The sequence below is a fragment of the Mycteria americana genome, chromosome 15, assembly GCF_035582795.1.
Source record: "Mycteria americana isolate JAX WOST 10 ecotype Jacksonville Zoo and Gardens chromosome 15, USCA_MyAme_1.0, whole genome shotgun sequence".
Lineage (NCBI taxonomy): Eukaryota > Metazoa > Chordata > Aves > Ciconiiformes > Ciconiidae > Mycteria > Mycteria americana.
Window position 1 is genome coordinate 9,271,871 of NC_134379.1, and position 19,345 is coordinate 9,291,215.

Sequence of the window (19,345 nt, forward strand, 5' to 3'; positions counted from 1 at the left end):
AGGGAACTGTTAATCTTCCTGATAGATCTCACTCCTGCTGTCCCCAAGGAACAAGTCCTGCATATGTGGCTGATGCCTGGGCAGGAAGACTCTGACTGCTCCATCGTTTTGCCGTGACTGCACGGGGCCAGCTCTCACCCAGCTGGGCTCAAACCCACTCCAGCCCCCAAAGCCCGCACATGGGTTGGTGCAGCCAGACCCCAGGAGGAGAGCAGGGATGCCCACTGGTACACATCAGCATCCTGCTTGCTGCTGCGCTGATCTGCATGCCTTGAGGACCTGGCCCACAAAGTTCTGGCACAAACAAAGGCTACGTGCTTTTTTAACTGAAAAAGGAAGCAGCAAATCACTACAGGCTTTATCCTGCAACTCTCATAGTTACGCTCCCTCTCTTTCAAACATGCACACACCAGGTAAAGGTACCTAACACACCACGAGGCTGCAGAGCACCAGGGACACACAGCACTGCCTGGGTGCCTCTGGAAAGGCCACCAAGCTTGGCTAGGAGCAGCAACAGGAGCACTGATGTGACGCACCCATTGCTCTTTCAAAGTTTCAGAACAACTCCCTGATGGCAGAGGAGAACTGGCAGCATCACTCGGCTATGAGGTGTTAGAGATATTTTAGGCAGCCAGATATTCCCATGAAGAAACCCAGAAAAAGTCACCTCCTCACTCCCCCAGCTGCCTCCCTTTGCATTATTGCTAACATGGATGTGACTCACTAGAGTTGGGTTTATATTAAACTCCTGAAACAGATTGTTTGGCTGTTATGTAAATCCAGTAAATGTTAAAATACTAGAATAAATCAGTCAAGCAGTTACCATAGCCAGCTCTCCAGAGACATCCAAGAGAATTTTTTTTTTTTAAAAGGGAGAGGTGGCAAGAGATGGGGGGGGGGGGGGGGGGGCGGAAATCACAGCAGCCTTTCAGCAGGGGGAGATCTGTGCTGGTGGCTGCAGTACCACCATCAGTGCTGCTACCAGCATCCTGCCCAGCTACATACAGGCAAATCACCTGATTGCTGCTCTGCACAGGTGAAGTTATGCAGCACCACCTGCACAAAACACAAGCTCTGTGTTGGCAGGACTGCCTCCTTACCATGCCACATGTAACAGCAATGAGACCTCAGGGGAGGTCAGTATGATAGCACTGATGCTGACATTAGGACTTCAGCCATACCACACTTTAAAATAAAATAAACCCAAAACCAGGCATGAAGGTGCTACTTCCCATCCTCCCACTGGGAGGGAGGTTCTGCTTTAGGAGCTGCCCCTCTCCCACAGAGCAGAGGGCATCTGCCACCCAGAGAAGCCTCCTGCTCACAGTGACATCAGCAAGCAGGCACAGGAACAGATTTTAAAATTTGCAAACACAAGTGTTTTTACCAGAAACCTGACTCCAGGATTTTAAACAGTCTACAGGCCAAAGGATTAGTCAGAAAAATTATCTGGCAAATAATCTGCAACAATAAGCAAAACCAGAGCATATCACCATCTGCTCAGATACCTCCTAAGGCAGAAATAAGGAGCCTTCAAATTAAAGTCTTCACTTTGTATCTAACTGTTGATAACCAAGCCATCATACTCCAAATGCTCCTATACCTAACATCAGCCACAAAAAATGAAACAGGTAGAAATTAGGACCCTAAGTCTTAGTTGTAATGTAAAGCCTGTTAGTTGAGCTGCTACTCGAATGGGCCACATCCAGCTTCAGAGGCTGCCCAAAGTGCCATATTCCCCATCATACTAAAGAGCAGCTGGAGCCTGTGGGTCCCTAAATACGTGAGCCCCTCCAGGATTAGCATACCATTGGGCACATCTGGACAGGCACATCTGGGCAGGAGACAGTGACCCACCTGGCCTGTGTGCAGGCAGAGCACAAGCTCCATTTCTAACTGCCCCAGAGATGAGACTGTAGAGCGATACAGTCACAGCATTGAAATGAAGCGGAAGAGATCTCTGAGCTCTGTTTAATTAAATATAGTCTGGGAAAGTCTCTGCTTTTGTTAAACACTGCCTTAAAAGAACAGAGCTGAGTAATCCACCAATGGGGAAAAACATACTCTTTAGCTACAAGATGTTATTATTATAGGCTTAATATCAAAATGGCTTGTTCAGCTTATAATATTAGACTGGAGCAAATGCTCCCAGCCTTGGCAAGACTCAGAGATACTACAGATCTACGTTACACACCTACATAAGCACTTGAGGTTCATATGGAAAGGAGTCTCCTGTCTGGAGAGGCAAGGCATTGATTTGCACCAGGTTTCCATGGCACAGCAAGACCGGTTAGACAGATTAGCAGAAGAGCGTACATGTTGTAAAGGGCACCAACAGGGACAGCAGCCAGCACTGCAGCAAGGCCAGTGAAATCAGTGACGAGAATTGATCTTTTTGACTGGGGCCAGCAGCATTAGATGCGTGGCTGCAGGAACTCCAGGCACGGACAATACAAGCACAGGCCACCAGGGAAACACTCTGCAGGAGTCCTGAATACTGAGGGCACCTTGACCAGCACCATATATTCAACACTGAACTTACGCCCTGCTTAACATCGAGCTACTGCTTCCTCGCTTTCCCCTTCTGCAAAACAGAGATGATCACATATGAACACTTAAGTAAAAAGCTTTGGAGCAGTGGGTTAAGCACTATTACTGCTACTGAGTCTGCCCTTGGGGAATCCAACCCGCAACAGCAGCCACAGAATGCTCCGTGCCACTGCAGCAGTGCTGGGGCTGGCGAGGCATTGCTGCCACCAGCGCCCACTCATCTCCCCACAAGCACGGCCAGCCCCAAGCTGACTCCCATCTCAAACACCCAAGCCATTACAAATAATAATTGTAACAATCTGAGACTTCTGAGAAACCATGACATTTAAGGCTCTTCTTCAGCATTCAGTGAAGACTAATCTCTCCCTTCTCCAGTTGAAAAACAAACCCTTTCTCTGTCTTTTATTTGCTAATTAAATGCATTCATTGTATTCAGATCTCATTTTTTGTGCATAATGTTTTGCCCATCTGTTTCATTAAAAAAAAGAACCCAACCACCCAGCTTCATTAAGCTAATTAGAGACATTCAGCCATTGGTTAATATTCTGAAGTACTTTACAATTATTCTCCCCAGTTATTAAATCTCCTCTGAGGATTTTATTTTCTGTGCTACACTCTTTATTAGCCAGCACCCAAGTCAAACTGCATTTGCCTACTCCTCACCCACATGCAAACATCCCACAGAATCCTTCAATGGTTTGTGATCCAAGACACACAGGTAAGCTTGTGCCTGAATCTGACACTGTTCAGTTCACTCCAATGTCGAAACACAGCATCTTCCTCCCTCTCTCCCACAGGGGTTCAATGCTGCCTGCCCAGGGACCACTGGAGGATGATGAAGTGTTAAAAAGAGCACCAGAAATTCTGTTTTCTGGGGAGCTGTGCCCAGCTGAAAATTGTAGGATTATTTATCTTTCAGGGATTTCTCTTTTCCATATTCACTCCCCATATGAGCTTTTAAAGGGGGAAAAATGATCTCAGAAAGGCTTGGAATGGTCTCAGAAAGACCACAGTCCGAGATGGACCATCCTAGAGGATGAAAACTAACACCAACTGAACTGGTGTAGCAACAGCATGGCAGTGTGGCATCATGCAAGTTAGCCTTGCTGGCTGTCCTGTGAAGGCTTCTACAATGTCTTCTTAGAGTTAAGGTTTCTGTACAAAGTTGTGGTCAGGCAAGCTACTTGCATCCTGCACCTCCAACGTGCCAGTCCCCCCAAGCTCTCTGCTCCGTCGCAGAAAGCATGCAGCAGCTCTGAGGCTCGGTCTCCAAGCATCCCAGCATCGCTGCCCTGCTGCTCCTGCAAAATGACACAAGCTTTGACCAGCACTGCCCCCCCCAGCAGCCCAGCCCCGAACCAGAGCAGTCCCTGCTCAGCCTCAGAAACAGTCACAAGACAAGGATCCTTCAGGACCAAGCATTGTTGGCAGGCAAAGGGAAAGAATGGCACTAGAAGGATGGCAGGAGAGAGACTGAAGATGAGAGAAGCAGCATTAAGTCACTTGTCCTGATATGAGCAGAACTAATGACTGGAGCCCCTCACCATAACATCTTCCCCCCCTAACCAGCCATCCATTTCCATGAAAACTTGTAACAAATCTTTGAAGCCTTAACCACTGTAAGACACTTGGGTCCAGGAGGACAAAGGCTCCAGAAGCTGATAGGTGGCAGGGTGGGAGAAAGGATTGACAGATACACAGCAGATGTCTGGCTTGTCTTTCACACAGGGTCTGGTTTCAGAAGGAAACCAGGTTAAATATTTTTTTTTTTTACAGCAAGCTCTGATTTACATGGTTCTAGTCCCAGCTCCTGGCCCCAGCTGACACCAAGACCTCCCATCTTGAGAAGGAGCTGCAAGAGGTAACGATGAAACTCTGCACTCACATGCATTATGGACTCGTGACTGCTCTTCCTTCCTGAACCAGCACTAAGTTTGAGATGTAGTTCAAGAGCTTCTAGAAAACAAGCCAGCAGATCGTTTCTAGGAAAAGCCATACTGAGTCAGGCCACATATCCACCTTGCCCTGATTTCTATCTCCAACAGGGGCCAGTAGTAGATGCTTGGAGGAGTGCTGGTGCAGAAATTAAGAGCTTAAAAATAGTAATGATAATCAGGAAAAGTTTAGAGTTCATCCTCCTGACAGCACCTCCCAGCTTCAAGCAGTCACTCAGGGAGCCCCAAGAGAGCATCTCTGAATCTGTCTACCACCATTTTGAAGCTATTTATTTTTTCAGCATCCACACACTGTAGGGAATTGAGCTCTGCAACATGACAAGCACTTGCACAGAAACCACTATTTCTGCCATACCTGCCAGGCACACCGGGAAGTTCAGGCTTCCCCAACACCCATCTCATATGGTATTAGAGAGGATAAATCCCACATGCATTGACTGCCCCATGGTAGACCTCAGCACAGGGTCAGCAGGAAGACAACACAAATACTCTGCACAGTGTTACAGAGCAAGAAGGAAGGGCAAGGGAAGAAACTGCCCTCTTCTATTTGCTTCTGCAATCCCAGCCCAACATCTATTATCTGGATTTAGAGAAAACAGCCAGTATTCATTCTCTTGGTATAAAAGGTGGTTACACTTGCAAGAAATCACTTGGTGGTAATTTAACTGAAGGAGGAAGAAATTTAGAGGTTGATGCAGCTGTGATTTGACATGGGCTGACCTGGGGCCTGAGGAGAACCTTAACAACATTTCCTTCAGGCCAGCCTGTTCTCCTTGGTTCACACTGTAATTAGCTTTCCCTCTTTGACATCCAGGCAGAGAGCCTAGACCAGCACTTGAAAATTTGGCCAGGTTATTACAACTTTTCAATAGCCTAGCAACAGCACCAATTAATATAGAGCTCACTGCCCCACTGTGCTTAATGCTGCAAGGCACACTGAAGGCAAGCTTTGGCTCAAAGAGCTTATAATCAAAGCAGGCACTAAAAAGAGAGTGTAAGAAATTATCCCCAAAAGGCCAGTGCATTTAAGTGGGTGCTAAACTCCCTTGAAAGTCTAGCCCCAACTGGCACCTGCACAAAGCAGCCTACTATGTCTGTTTAGGGAGCAGCAAGGCAAACCCTATCAAGTGACACAGGGCTATCCTTTGAGGTCTGATTTTTCAAAGGGTTCATACAATATACAGCATCTGTGACAAACCGACCACTCAGGAGATTAATTATACTCCCAGATTTAAGAAAAAAAAAAAGACATTTTGCTCCTTCTTTAATGCTTCCTTTCATTTGTCTTCCAGGTTTGCAGCCTTCCAAGTTCAAGGTTTCAACTGTTTCTCTGTGATCCCAAGGTATTTCCTGCATGCCATTTATAAATGATGAGGTGAAAGTCATCCAGTTACAGGCCTCCAGCAGGTTTTGAAGGCACCCAAATACCATACTCAGGCTGCACACAGAGCTCTTAATTTGGCTCTGTGAAACTTGCCCAGGAAATGTGATAGAGAGCTCCGAAAAGCTGCAGGCAGGGTGGGATGAGCTCCTCACTGCACCTTTGGAGGTCCACAGCTTTCATAAAATCTTATTCCAGCTAGACTGAACAGCCAACAGCTCTGCAGCCCACCAGAGAGGGAGGGATGTAGGATCAGGCCTCATTCCTGACAAGCTCTGCCTCCCTGAGCACATGGCCTTCCCCTGGGGAGATGGTTAAAATCAAAGGGAGAGCACTGAAAGGCTGGATCTGAGGTCCTGGGAAACACAAACCAAGCTGCTCTTCTGCATCTCCCCTCCCCCCATCACCAGCAGTATTTCTTTATCTGAGCCTTAAGGAGAAATTAAAATTGCCAAGGACTAATTCGGGCTGTTCTTAAAGCGCCACCAAGGAGGAGGTGAGCTCTGCTGCACAGTCCACTGGCCATGCAGGAACCAAGGGACAAGCAGGGCTGGAAAACTAATGCCCACATTAGTCAAACTCAAAAGCAGTGCTGGCTTTCAGTCAGGGGTTACTCCAGACATGCTGTGTCCTGCATCTTAGGCTTTGGCTGCTTTACACACTGCTTTCCTCACTCATGTCCACAGCAGGGACAATGATTTGTCCCTCTGCTGAAAGGGTCACAGGTCCCAGTAGGAAAAACACAAGGCTGCAGATTTCCAAAGGGACAAATCCAGTACTTCACTTCCCTGAATTCCCTTTATTCAGGTTGAATCCACCTCCTGCCACCAACTCCAATCACCTTCCCAGCATACCAGTTCAGGGAAACTGGTCAGTACCCACAGAGGTGGGAAGCACCATCCCACCCACCCATTTGGGAAGAAAGCAGCAGCCTCACAGGGAAAGCTGTCCCCCATTAACCCAAATAGTGCAGACAAGGTGGTGGTTGGTCCCATCTGCCTATGACCTAATGAACAGTGTGACCCAGGCAACTCATGCCAAAACTGATAACAGCAATGGCAGCCCCATAGTGTTATGTGAACTATGGATTTACATCCTCCAGTAAAACCACCAACCCCCCTCCAAACCCAAAAATGCCTTCAGTGGTTTCTTCTTGGAATCGGCCAATGCACCAGCCAACTCAGAGGACAGGAGAAAGATGCTACTGCCTGGGAGAGACCTGCAGCAGTACACAGATGCACTGCAGAAGGGACACCTACCCTTCAATTTGTTCCCCTCACTCCCAAGCTTCCTTTTTGTTTCCCTTAAGATGATGTCTGCAGCTAAATGAACACATTACAGCAGAAATTTTATTCTTAATTTGTCCCTTGGGTGTTTTGCTGACCCTACCAAGAACTATATTTAAATGTGCAATTTCCTGACTAGGCTCATTTGCAGTCCCTTCCCCCCTGGCTGCCTGTGCAAGTCTGGCCCAGAATCCAATTAGCTACTACCACCCTTTAAATCAAAGGAATTAAAAAACTCAAACAAGAAAAATAAAATTAAGGATTTTAATTACATTATTCTTATTATATGTCTAAATACTTACAATTCCCATGCTCTCTGGGAGGTGGGCTTGAAAGGCTAGAAAAGTGACAAGTTTCCAAGCAGACAAAATTGTAGCCAGAACAAACAGTTTGACAGGAGAGAGACTGCCCACCCTAATCATCAGAGCATGTTTGGTCTAATACACTGCAGAGCCACATGCAGGACCTGCCTGGCACCAGGGGAAGGAGCAGCTGCTCCCCAGCATCTGGGAGAGGTGTGGCAAGCCCAACAGCTTCCAGCTTCATACATGAAGGAGCAGCTGCAGTCCATCTGGTTTCAATGCAAGGAACCTCCTTTCATCAGCATCACCACAGATGCCTGGGAGGTGTTATCATTGCAGTTTTCAGAGGAGTCTAAAGGGAAGGGACCCAAAGCCCACAGACACTTTGGGCATCACTTCTACTAGGATCACAGCTTGTGGCAGTTTTGGTATGGAGAAAGGGACTAGGACAAAGAACAGCAAGGCTGTGGTTTACACTTGGTCAGAGACAGCCATTTCCCACAGACAAGCCCAGAGAGCACCCAGCTCTTTCTCAATAAGTGACCCAGCAATCAGAAGACTGGTTTGCTTCTGGGATTTTGATGGTGTCACACTTACTCCTTGACCAGTTTCAGCTGGTCACAGTGACAGCCACTGCAGCAGCTGTACTGCATTCCCAACAGCCCCAGCTTTGCACAGGAACAAGGCAGGGAGGATGTGAATTCCCAAGGCCATATAGCCCAGGTCTTCACCATGACAAAGGGGTGTTGCACTCCTTTCCCTGTAACATCCTTTAAGGCTCCAGCTTTTGCAGGTCAGGTTCCCAACTGAGTGTTGCTGTGGCCTCAGACTTAGCAGTGACCTCAGAGCATCTTCAGAGTCCCTTTTGGGCAGGCTTCACAGAATCGTATAGGTTGGAAAAGACCTTTAAGATAATCAAGTCCAACCATAAGTTCCCCAGTTCTCCACACCCCCTCCTGCTCAGCAGCCTGTGCTCCAGCTCTTGGCTTCCTGCCTGCCTCCAGGAGCTGCTCAGCTGATCCCCACAAAGCCTTTAGCTCTGGTGAATCTCCACAGGACTGTCTAAGCAAGAGGATGGGGCTCTGCAGGGCAGGAAGAGCCAGGTCCTGTGAGGTTGGAAGCCATCAGGAGAACAGACATGCCATTTGCCTCAGCTGTCTGACACAAATGCCTCAGCCTGGACACCAGAGTTCCCAACTGCCAGCACTGCTCAGCTTGGAAGATACCAGGGCTGCAGAAAGGTTCAGAGGAGGTCAAGGACTTTGGAATAGCCAAGTTACTGTTGGAAATGGTGCTTCTCAATGTCAGCAAGTAAGGAGTGGCTGGGCTGGGATGAGTTTGGTTCAAGATATTAACTGTTGAGGTACAAGCAAGCTGCCTTCAGCTGCTGACAGGAGCTCAGTCCATCCTGAACAGTGCAGTCACCTGTACCTGCTCCTGAAAACCACAGGGGCTTCACTCAGGCCTTCTGCCCCTCAGGAGCCACACCTGCCACCAAATCCAGGGACTGCAGAAATCCCACAGATGAACAAAAAACTCTTATGAGAGTGTTAGACAGCTCAGCCTCCTGCAGAATGGAGCAGGAAGGGGCTTAGTACAAGTCACACGCTTCTTGCTAAGAAAGTAGAACAAGAACTGCAGCAGCACTGAGTGATCCACAGGTCATGACGGTGGAACAGACAGCTTCAAAGAGGCTCAAATCAGTACACTTGCATGATGGGACAGGGATTCTCTACAGGAGGGAGCACTGCCAAAATAAATGTATTAAAGCACAATGATGAAATCTTTCTTCATTGACTCCCCAATCCCACACCCTTCCTTTAGAGGGGAACAGATACACATGGACAGAGCTGTCAGACACTTTTGCAGAAAGCCCTCAGCTAGGAAGAACAAATTCCCCAGGAGATGATCAACTCTGAGCCACCTTCCTCTTCTCTTGCATGCAGCTACACTGACAACTTGCAAAGATGCTCTGCAGAGCTCCCTAACATGCTAGAAACCAGTTTGATGGTGAAGTGTCAGCACATTTCTAGGTTAATAAAAGCTGGGGCATGGGAAGAGAGAGGGAACGAAGGAGACTGATTGTCTTAGACAAAGAGACTGGAACGGATTTCACAGCAGGAGAATGTTTCAGGCCAAGGAAATATTTATTCATACCTAAAGAACATGGAATATTAAAGACTCTGGAAGGTTTCCTTTCCTCCACAAGATCTTAGTGGAATGAGACTCTCAGCACTTTGCAGTAACCACAGCACACCCTCAGTGAATCCAGGTGTTTTTATCCAGCCCACAGCAAAAACTCAAAAATACCTTGTCATTGCAGCCATGCCATTAGCCAGGAGGCTGGTGCACCCACTGTGAGCAGCAAGCAAGGGCAAGCAGCCTCAGCCCTGAGAGCAGCAAGAGCCAGGGACCTCTCTGGGTATGAGGGAAAGGGGCTTCCCCAGGGAAGCTAGGCAGGCGCTGAACCAAAGGCAGCCCAGCAACACACTACTCAAGTCAAATCAGAGACATCACTTTAGCTAACAAACAGCCTTTGGCCTTGCATCCCCAGAGCATCTGCAGTTCTTTGCCTCTGATCTGGAGGCTTATTTTCCATCACTGTGGCATTTCAGACACAGTTATCACCTGTGCCTGATGCTGTACTGAGAAAACACTGTTCCCTGCTGTGAAGTTTATGCTCTTAACACAAGAAACAATGAGGCAAGCAGACAGATGTTTGGAAGAGCATGCGGAAAGCTGTACTGGTTTTGCTCATTCATTCGTTTGGTGGCTGGGAGGACATGCCACAGAAGAACCAATTCCCACAGGTGGGGCATAGCCTTATATTGCCCTTTTGCATCTGTGATAATAATTCTGGATGGCAGACAGATGCAGTGGCATTCAGATAGAGCATAGCCACTTTTTGGCTCCTTGGAAACAGGAAACTCTGAAAATTAACAAAAATGCCAGTTCCATTCTGCAGTCTGACTTAAATCAATCTATCTGGCATTAAGGAATGGAATCCCAACAATTGCTATGAATAAACCATGCCTTTTTACTATTGCTTCAAGGCAAGTTACAAGCACTGCTCACATCAATACTGTATGACAAAGGAAAAAGCATAAGCCTGATTAGAGTTATGGAAACATGCTGGAAGAGGTGCCTGGTATCTCTAACATGTAAGTGCACAGTGGTAATATGGCCTGATTTGCCAGCTGAGAGCACTGAAGTTCATGACAACTACTGCAGGACAAAGGCAGGCATAGCCTACATCGCACCCTTGAATGGACTGGACTGACCTGACAGCACTGTAGAAGCAGCTACAAGCCCTCTGAAGTTTGCATAAAACCCTTCCTTCTGCCTCTTTTCCTTCCTTTCACACTTCCCCAGCCTTTCCTCTGCCAGCACTATGCACACTAGACAAGGGAAGCCAGAGGACCTTGTTCTCACCATTCCAACAAATCACACCCTGCACACACAGTAACCCCATACCCCAGCCCTGAGGCAGAGTTTCTGTTCCCTCTGCACTCAGCAAGGGCTGGGCCTGAAAAGCTGCACTCAGACATCTCCCACTTCTCCAGGCCTGTGTCTCAGCCTGGGGATGAGGTGCTGACACAGCAAGGTAAAAAACCTTCATCTCAGGTCTGTTTTACACTCCACCTTGCAGAGCTGGGAGCCTCAGATATCATTAACCTTTGTCAGTCAAGCTACATGACAGCTATAGAAGGGTCAATCTGGACTTCAGCATCAAAGCACCTCATCAGTAAGAGGTCAGTGGATGAATCTTCTGTCCTTACACTGCCACCTGAGGCAGGCATGCCATTAGCACAAGCAGACCCAAACCCTTGGTTCCAGCACAAATAATATCACAGAACAGCAGTACCCAGACAGCATTACCAGAAGCAGGTGTTAGGAAGTGCCAAAATTAGGACTTGACTTGTCTAAGTGGCTGGCTTATGCATGTGTACCGTAATAATTTGTCACGGGAACACTGCACCAGGTCCTGCTGCCTTTCAAGTATCTTGATTTCTTTGGCACAGGGCTACTGCCCTCTATATCATCAGTATCCAAACCCAGTTCTCTCTCCTTCCCTCCCAGTTTTTCCACACTGATCTGTAACCACTCGTAAAAGACAGAGAGGGAAGCTCTGAAGAAGCAGAATACACTTTTCCAAGGCAGCACTCAACTCCCTTGAGGAGCAAATCCATCCTTTTTCTTTCATGTTACCATCAATCACTTTTCACATGCTGCAGCAAGGAGGCCTCCGTCCCTAATGGAGCTGTGATTCATCCTCAGATCACATCCATCCCAGGCTCCTAATAAGGAGGCAGCTCACATCCTCCAGCTTCTTGTCCACAAACAGGCAAGGCCCCATGTGTTGGGGTTGTATGAGGGGAAGGGAGGGTCTGGTAGCAGACACCCAGCATGAAGCAACAGCTACAGATCCCCTTCTAGCAGGGGTCCCTTTGAGCATCCCAATTTCTCTCCGAGAGCCCACATCAGAGCAGCAGATCAGACTAAGACCACCAGATGCACCTAGCACATGAGGAGGTCCAGAGGCAGGAGAAAAGCTCCAGTGATGCCTGCATGTTGCCAGCCCCATGGTGAGGAAGCAGAGGCAGGAGCTAGTTGAGAGTAACTTGACAGAGCTGGATGCAGCAGCAGAACAGCATGGGAGCTGGTAATTAGAGCCAGCCTCAGGTAGGTATGCATGCACACAGTCTGCAAAGCTGTGCTGGCACTTCTTTTTCCTGCTGCTACCTGATTCCATCAGCTTTATCTACTGTAGATGTGACAGCCTGCAACTGTGGGCTTCACGAAGCTGTGTCCATACTACTTTTATATAAAAAAATCCTATCCTCACCAGCTCTTTTGTGGTTTTAGGACTCACTTTTATTCTATAGAATAGAAACCTGAACTACTGCCTAGAGTGGGAGGGGGGGAGAAGAGAGAGACACCCCTGATAAAGTCTCTCTCATGACTACAAGGGACCAACAACAAAATAGTCTTTGAGTTAATATGTACACCATGCAAAAGCAGGGCAAAACCAAGACAAACTATGGGGTGGCTGGTCTAAGCTTTGCTGCACACACAAGACTGCAAGATAAAATTGTGAATAATCTCTGCAACAGAGGAACAGCTGAGAAACACAAGCCACCAAAAGGAGGACAGCAGCATCTGACTGCATAGCACTGCTCCAATACAGTACCAAACTGTCAAATGTAGGCACTAAAGGCCAGGTCACTAGAGTATGATGATCTCACACCCCTTGGTACAACTGATTCACACCTTCACCAGTCACCAGCAGTCACAGATCCAACCCTAACACATCCTCAGAAGGTGTTATTCAGCCTGGACTTCCACAGCACTTTATTCTTCCTTTTCCCACCCCAGCTGAGCCCCTCATGTCTGCTCCTAGTTTAACACCCATGCTAAGCACTTAATGTTTGGGTCTATCTGTGAATTGGAGCTCCAGGTTACCAAGGAAATCTATAGCCAGAGGAAACAACTGAATGAGTCTTCTTTGTGTTAATTTAACATCCTACATACCAAATCATCTTTCTCCAGTTGAAAGCCTTCTGAGGCTGTAGGACTTGCTTATACATAGCATGCTTAGAGTTCAACAGCCATACCAGAAATCTATGTAAAGTGAGAATACCAGAGACAAGATTTTTTTTTCTCTGAAGTTGAAGAAAATGTTACCTGCACAGCTGTGCAAAGTCAGGAGTCTTGCTCTGCACAGCTTCCCCATGGGAATAGGGACCTAACATCCATCCAAAAGGTGTCATTAATGCTTTGTCCTCACAATTATGGAGCCACTTGGCTGAGAAAAAACAATCAGCACACCCCAGAAAGATTCATGGGATATTGAATATTGGGATATTCATGCACAGGAACTGCAGGTTTCAGGGAGCTGCTCTCTTCTTCCCACCTTGACACACAGCTCTGTGCTCTTGATAGCTTAATACAGACCCCTCTGCCTCATCTCTGCTCTGCAGCAAGGACTCCCATCAAAACCCCAGGCTCTGCTGCCAGCTGGAAAGGATGGAACATAGTCCTCCTCACTTATACTGGTGTGAGTGAGTGGAAACTACTGGAGACAGAGAATTGCAGAAGGCAGCAAAAAAGTAAGGTAATGGATTTGGCTCCACTGACCTCAGGGGAGCAGTTGCACTCAACTGCATCAGTATCAGCACCAGTATCAGCAGAAAGGAAGGCTGGACTTCCATGGATTTTCCTGCTTCTCCAAGACATACACATGGCTCTTCTGCAGAGCATACAGCATGGGAACAGGAAAAAGGGGAAGGATGCTTGTATCTGAGAAAGACACATATTCAAGTGCTGCTCCAGCAGACAGTAGCACATCACAGCCTCACTGTTTACACTCACACCAGAATAATTAGAGCAGTCACTGTTAACTAGCTAACAACTTCACCATAAACTCTCTGAACAATACTGAAGAATTAATCACAACATTTCACAGCCTTCCCTGAACACAGCCACCAATCTGCAGAAACACCGAAACCACCCCAGAGACAAACAGGCTAAATCAATCCCACATGGCTTCTGGCAAAAAGAACTACAACTATTTCAGAGGTACTTGCCCCAAAATAATGCCTGCCCAGGGCAGCAACCCAAAAGAAACAAGTCCTCAACAAACCACACCTTTATCCACAAGGTATGACTCAGCTCACGTGCTGGGTGCCATCAAGAAATAAAATACAAGGGTTCATATTCAGCCAGGTTCACTCCCTAAACCAGCAGGTTTCTGGACTAAGAAGTTCCCAGCTGCCATGGGACAGCCTTTCCTTTCAGCTGCAAGCCTCAGCCCACTGAGAGGCTGTTTCCCCAAAAGGTTTTGACCTTTCAGGAGAACTTCCCCATCCAGGGACACCAGCACATGAAAGCAATAAAAAAAATTCACCAGTGTAATATACTTGATACTTAGAACAAATATTTATGCTTCTCCCTCTCTTTCTGTCCATATCACTTATGCCAGAAATAAAACTGAAGACCACAATGGAACAGGAAAATGTTTCTAAAGACTTAACCCAGTAGAAAAAGTGACTAACAAATCCAGACTGCAAATTCCTAAGCAAGTTAGAACTGCAAGTTATGCAGTGCTCGACTACACCCCATCATTAATGATGAAGTCTATAAAATGACTGTATTTGTATAGGGTACAGTGAAAAAAAGACTGGAAGGCAACACAGTAGCTGGAAACTAGGAAAATAGGAAAGGTTGAGTCAGATTTCCAGATGGATTTTTTGATAGCCCTTATGTTTGATTCTGGAAAAAAATACTACACTTGCTAATTCATAGCAACCCTTGCAGTAAGGCACAAGCCTTCCCCAAGAACCCATGGGAGACCTCCCTGCTTCACCACATCTCTGGTTTCATCCCTTTCTCCCTGTGCCTGTCACCAGGCACTACTCACCCAGACCAACACCAAGGGCCCCATCTGTAGGGCAGGCAGCTCTGGGCCTGAGGCACACTACTTGCTGGTGCAAGGCTGACACTGCCGCCCAGGGCCTGAGCAGCTCCATTTCTTGACAATTCTGCAACATCCCTGTCTGGTGCAGAGGTCCCTAACTGAGCATGTTTTTCTGTGATTAAGGATTCAATCCTTAAAGCTACCACCTGTGGCCAACTACACAAGCCTGAGAAACACCTGAGTTTCTGGAGAGCTGGAAACACACATGTACTTACACCTCACCCACCACCACAAATCAGCAGCCACCCACCCACACATCCATGAAGTCACAGCAGCTTCTTCCCACCATTATCTTTCAGATTAGTATCCTACCCCAATTCATCAATTATTAGGATTTCTTCTCTTTAGAAGATTTCAGACATTTTTCTCCAACCATGCTAAGCTTAACCACTGTCTTAATTAAAACAACATGCTTGATGACATGACATTATTTGATATCGTTCATTTATCTGCTGTACCCAATGCTTTGGTGCTTTATCCATCACAAACATCACTAGCCTTCAGATCTGCCACAATGACTGCGTTATGTCAACAATTGCTTCTGTACACTTCAATCATCCCCACCACCTTTACAGCCAGCTACCCACATTCATTTCTTCAACCACATATTTTCTGATGACTGGGTCACCTCCCTGCATGTCGGATGCTTGGTTCTCAAAGCAAGCGACATCCTGTGCCAAAAATTAAAGGACTGAAGATCAGAGGAGAAGAAATCATGAAGAGAAAGACATAAGAGCAAGAATTTTGATATGGGTTACTGTATACCTAGTTTTCCCCAGATGTGTCTGCTTTCCTACCTTTTAAGGCACAAGCCAGTAACATTTTATTTCATACCAACTTTATACTTGGCTTTTACAAAGACAGCTCAGGCCTCACTTTTGGCCAGAAGCCAAAGGGGTAACTTGCCTCCTCATTGGCCCTCAGCAAAGGGACAGGCTCAGCTTCCTGCCATCACCAACTGCCAAATGTCAGCAGCAGTGGCAGGGCTGAGTAGCAGCAAGCATCTGCCAGAGGCTGTGCAGGAAGAAGTCACCCCCCACACACAAGTTAGAGGGGGGTCAAAACCCACCCAGAAGCCTTGTTTGCCCACCCTCCTTCACACTCAGGTGTCAGGAAAGCTCCTACTACTGCCTGATGCTGCCCAAAGCTGGGCTCTGCTGCTGACCCCACACAAACCATTTTCCCTCCCACCTTTTACCTACTTACACTGCCTAACACTGTGTGCTCAGCATCCTCAGGCTCCCCAAGCCAAGCACAACCTCCTACGTAAGCAGAGCCTACAGCCCCCTACACGCAGTGTTTGTCAGTGCTTTGAGCTGCTGAACAGACCCACGGACACTCCACCCGTGCTTTAGGGCACTAATGGGTACGCTCTCTCCAGGCATCTTCCCAAGGCAGAGTAATTGCACATATTGATTTCAGATGTTATCAAACAAACTGCCTTCCACAACTCCAGCACTGTCACTATCCTCACACTGAGCTCCCCACCAACACACATCCCTTCCTCTCCACTAGCTTGGCATGCCCTGATTTGCATCAGTCTATCCTCTCTGCCCCTCAGCTAGGCAGATACATACTCTGGAGACCCAAACCACCCTGCTAATAGCCTGCAGAAGCCATCCAGCACCGCCAGGCTTTTCCTGAAGCCTCCTACAAAAGAAGTTTCTCCTACTCCTGCTCTCAGGTAGCCATGACCCTATAAAGGCTCTTCTAAGGTCAGCACTGACACTTCACAGAAGACTTGGCTTCCAGAGAGGACTGTTCTTTCCATAGTTCGAGAGAGGCTGGCACGGACAACCGGGTTAATACAGCCTTCAGTAACTTCAGGGAACAAACATCAGCAAGAAGAGATCCTGTACTCTGGCAAGCACACCCTTGGCTGAAGTACAGAGTGACATGCTCAGCATAGTGCCACCTCTTCAAACCCAGCCAAGGTCTAAACCATAACATAAGCTCTGTGGTGACCGCTGCCTAAGCAGTGCTTCTTCCTCCAGCAAACAGAACGCTGCTACACTGTCCTTCCAAGTATCTCCTCTGCCACAGGCTGATGAGCCCATAAGGGAAGAGAAATCCCACAACCCCTTCCCAGTAAAAGAAAGCTGGGCCTTGAAAGTCTGGTTAGTGCAAGGACAATTGATTATATCAGGCAAAGACATTTAGGGCTTAATGAACACCCTAATTAGGGGGCACAGGGCATCTGTGCCCCCAGCAGCACAGGCTTGGAAAGCCATGGCAGAAGCAAAGCACCAACAGGCTGTGTGAAGCAATGGCAGCACCTCACTGCTCCCTGGGGCAATGCTGGGACAGATGAGGTCCTCTTGCAGCTCAGCTCCAGAAGAGGCTGGATGAGCAGCTCTGCCCACCCTCTCTGGGCCAGGAGCTGTCCTGGGAGCACATGCACTCACACATATCCCACTCCAAGCATGCCAGCTCCAACCACAAGACATATCCCAAAAGCAAGGAGAAGAAATAGCTGGAGACAGTTCAGACTGAAGGCACTTCATGCCAGTGAACACAGGTTGCCTCAAAAAGAAAACTATCAGGACCCAGTGGCCCAGCACCTACTGTGATTTAAAGCCCAGCCTTCATACTGTATCAAACAATAACATGCCTGAACTCCTCACTGGAATGATAACAGGCTGGTGCCTACGCTCCTGGCTGCTAAGATGTGGCCTTCTCCAGGCAAAAGGCAAGAGAGCAAGCCCGGGAAAGCAATTTATTGCTATGCCTGGAGATTAATCCTATTCACACCACGCACCCCAGCCCAAGCACGGGGTGCAGCACAGCAAGCTGCGCTAGGTGCAGGGACATGTTGGAGCGCGGCCCCAGCACATTGACTTTGGTTTTTCTTTTCAAGCAACTGAGATAACGGCTCTCTGCTTGCCTTATCCAGTTTCAAAAGCAACACTTCAAAGCCATTCCATGTCAAACGCCAGAACAAATTGAAGCTGCCAGAGATGCCTCACAGGGAGGAAATTAACACATTATGGGAAGTGGCACTGTAAGCTTAACTCAGAATCACAGACTACTGTAAATAGAAAAGCAACAGTTTCCTATTAAACAAAACCTTTTCCATTAAGTTACAACTACAACAGAATGGTAATTTCAGTTTCATCAGAGCAGCTGAAGAAAGTGATATCCCTGCAGGATCAGCAGTTTTCCTTGTTCACAGCATACAGGCCTTTGAGAGCTGCAGTTTATTTTCCCTCAGAGCCAAGGTAAGCAGAGAGAAGATAAGCCCCTCTTCACACCAGCCTGGCTGCAAGGTGTGTGCTCTGGGACACTGCCAGGGCAGGACAGCTCAGACAAAAGCACTGACCCAAGAGAAAATCCAAACTCTGAGGAGCTCAGACTGATCCCCAAGGGCAGCAAGGAGGATTAGGAAACAGTGACAGACCTGCACGGAGCTCTCCACACTTCTTACCTTCTCCTCTGCCCTCTCTCTCCCTCCAGAAGTGGGCAAGAGATGATTGGCGTGACGGGAAAACTGCTCAAAATCCCTGGTTTTGAAGGGATTTTTTTTTTCTCATTTATTTCTGCGTTTGGTAAAAGCAACAGCTCTGGAGCTGCGGCTGCCCAGCGCAGTCCCGACCCCGCTGCGGCGGCGGCAAGCAGCTCCCCGCAGCCCGGGGGGATGAAGCAGCTGCCCGAGCACGCCGGCCTGGGAGAGCCCACCCGCACCGGCGACCTGCCCTCGGCCGGTGCACACCTCCGGCACCCAGACCTCGGATCCCACCCGCCTCCCCCCCTCCACAGCCGCCGGGACGCTGCCCCCCCCGGAGGAAACTCGCGTGTGTCCGTCTCCCCGCGCTGCACCTACCCCATGCCGGGGAGGAGCCGCCGCCCCAGGCGGGCGACCCGGGGGACAGGGGCAGCGCGGCCTAGGCGGCCCCTGGGCCGGGGCGCTCGGCCCCTCACGCCGCCCGGCAGCGGAGCCCCCGCTGAGGCGACGGCAACGGCCCGCGCGGGAGCCCCGCGGCCGCGGAGGGGAGAGAAGGGGAGCCCGCCCCGGGCGCGCGCGCGCACGCCCGCCCGCCGCCCCGCGCTCACCTGCGCTCGGCTGCGCCCGGCGCCGCTGGGCTCCAACGTGCCTCTGTTTGCAGCGCCCGGCGAAACTCCCCGGCCCGCGCCCTATCAGCGCGCGCCGCCCCCGCGCCGCCGCAGCCGCCCGCCCCCCATTGGCCGCGCGGGGCCTGAGCCCCCCGCCCGCCGGGTGTAAATAACCGCCCGCGCGCCCGCTCCCATTGGCTGGCGGCGGCCGCGCCTCCCGGGGCCCGCGCGGCGGCCGTTGGTCGCTGCCCGGCGGCCGCCCTGTGGCCGTGAGGGGGGGGGCGGGCGGGCACAGCCGTGGTTTTGAGGGAAACCCCCCCCTCCCTTTTCGGGGGCGTGTGGCC

At 49.0% G+C, this 19,345-nt stretch overlaps 1 protein-coding gene across 1 annotated transcript in view; it reads right to left on the minus strand.

The window, feature by feature from the left end:
- Positions 1-19,072, minus strand: part of CAMKK1 (calcium/calmodulin dependent protein kinase kinase 1) — a 109,286-nt gene extending 90,214 nt beyond the window's left edge. Inside the window, exons 1-2 of the mRNA XM_075518093.1 lie at positions 19,002-19,072; positions 18,349-18,441 (exon numbers count right to left, since the gene is read on the minus strand). The gene's annotated coding sequence lies outside the window, so the exon portion shown is untranslated. The remainder of the gene's footprint in view (positions 1-18,348; positions 18,442-19,001) is intronic.
- Between the last annotated feature and the right edge of the window lie 273 nt (positions 19,073-19,345).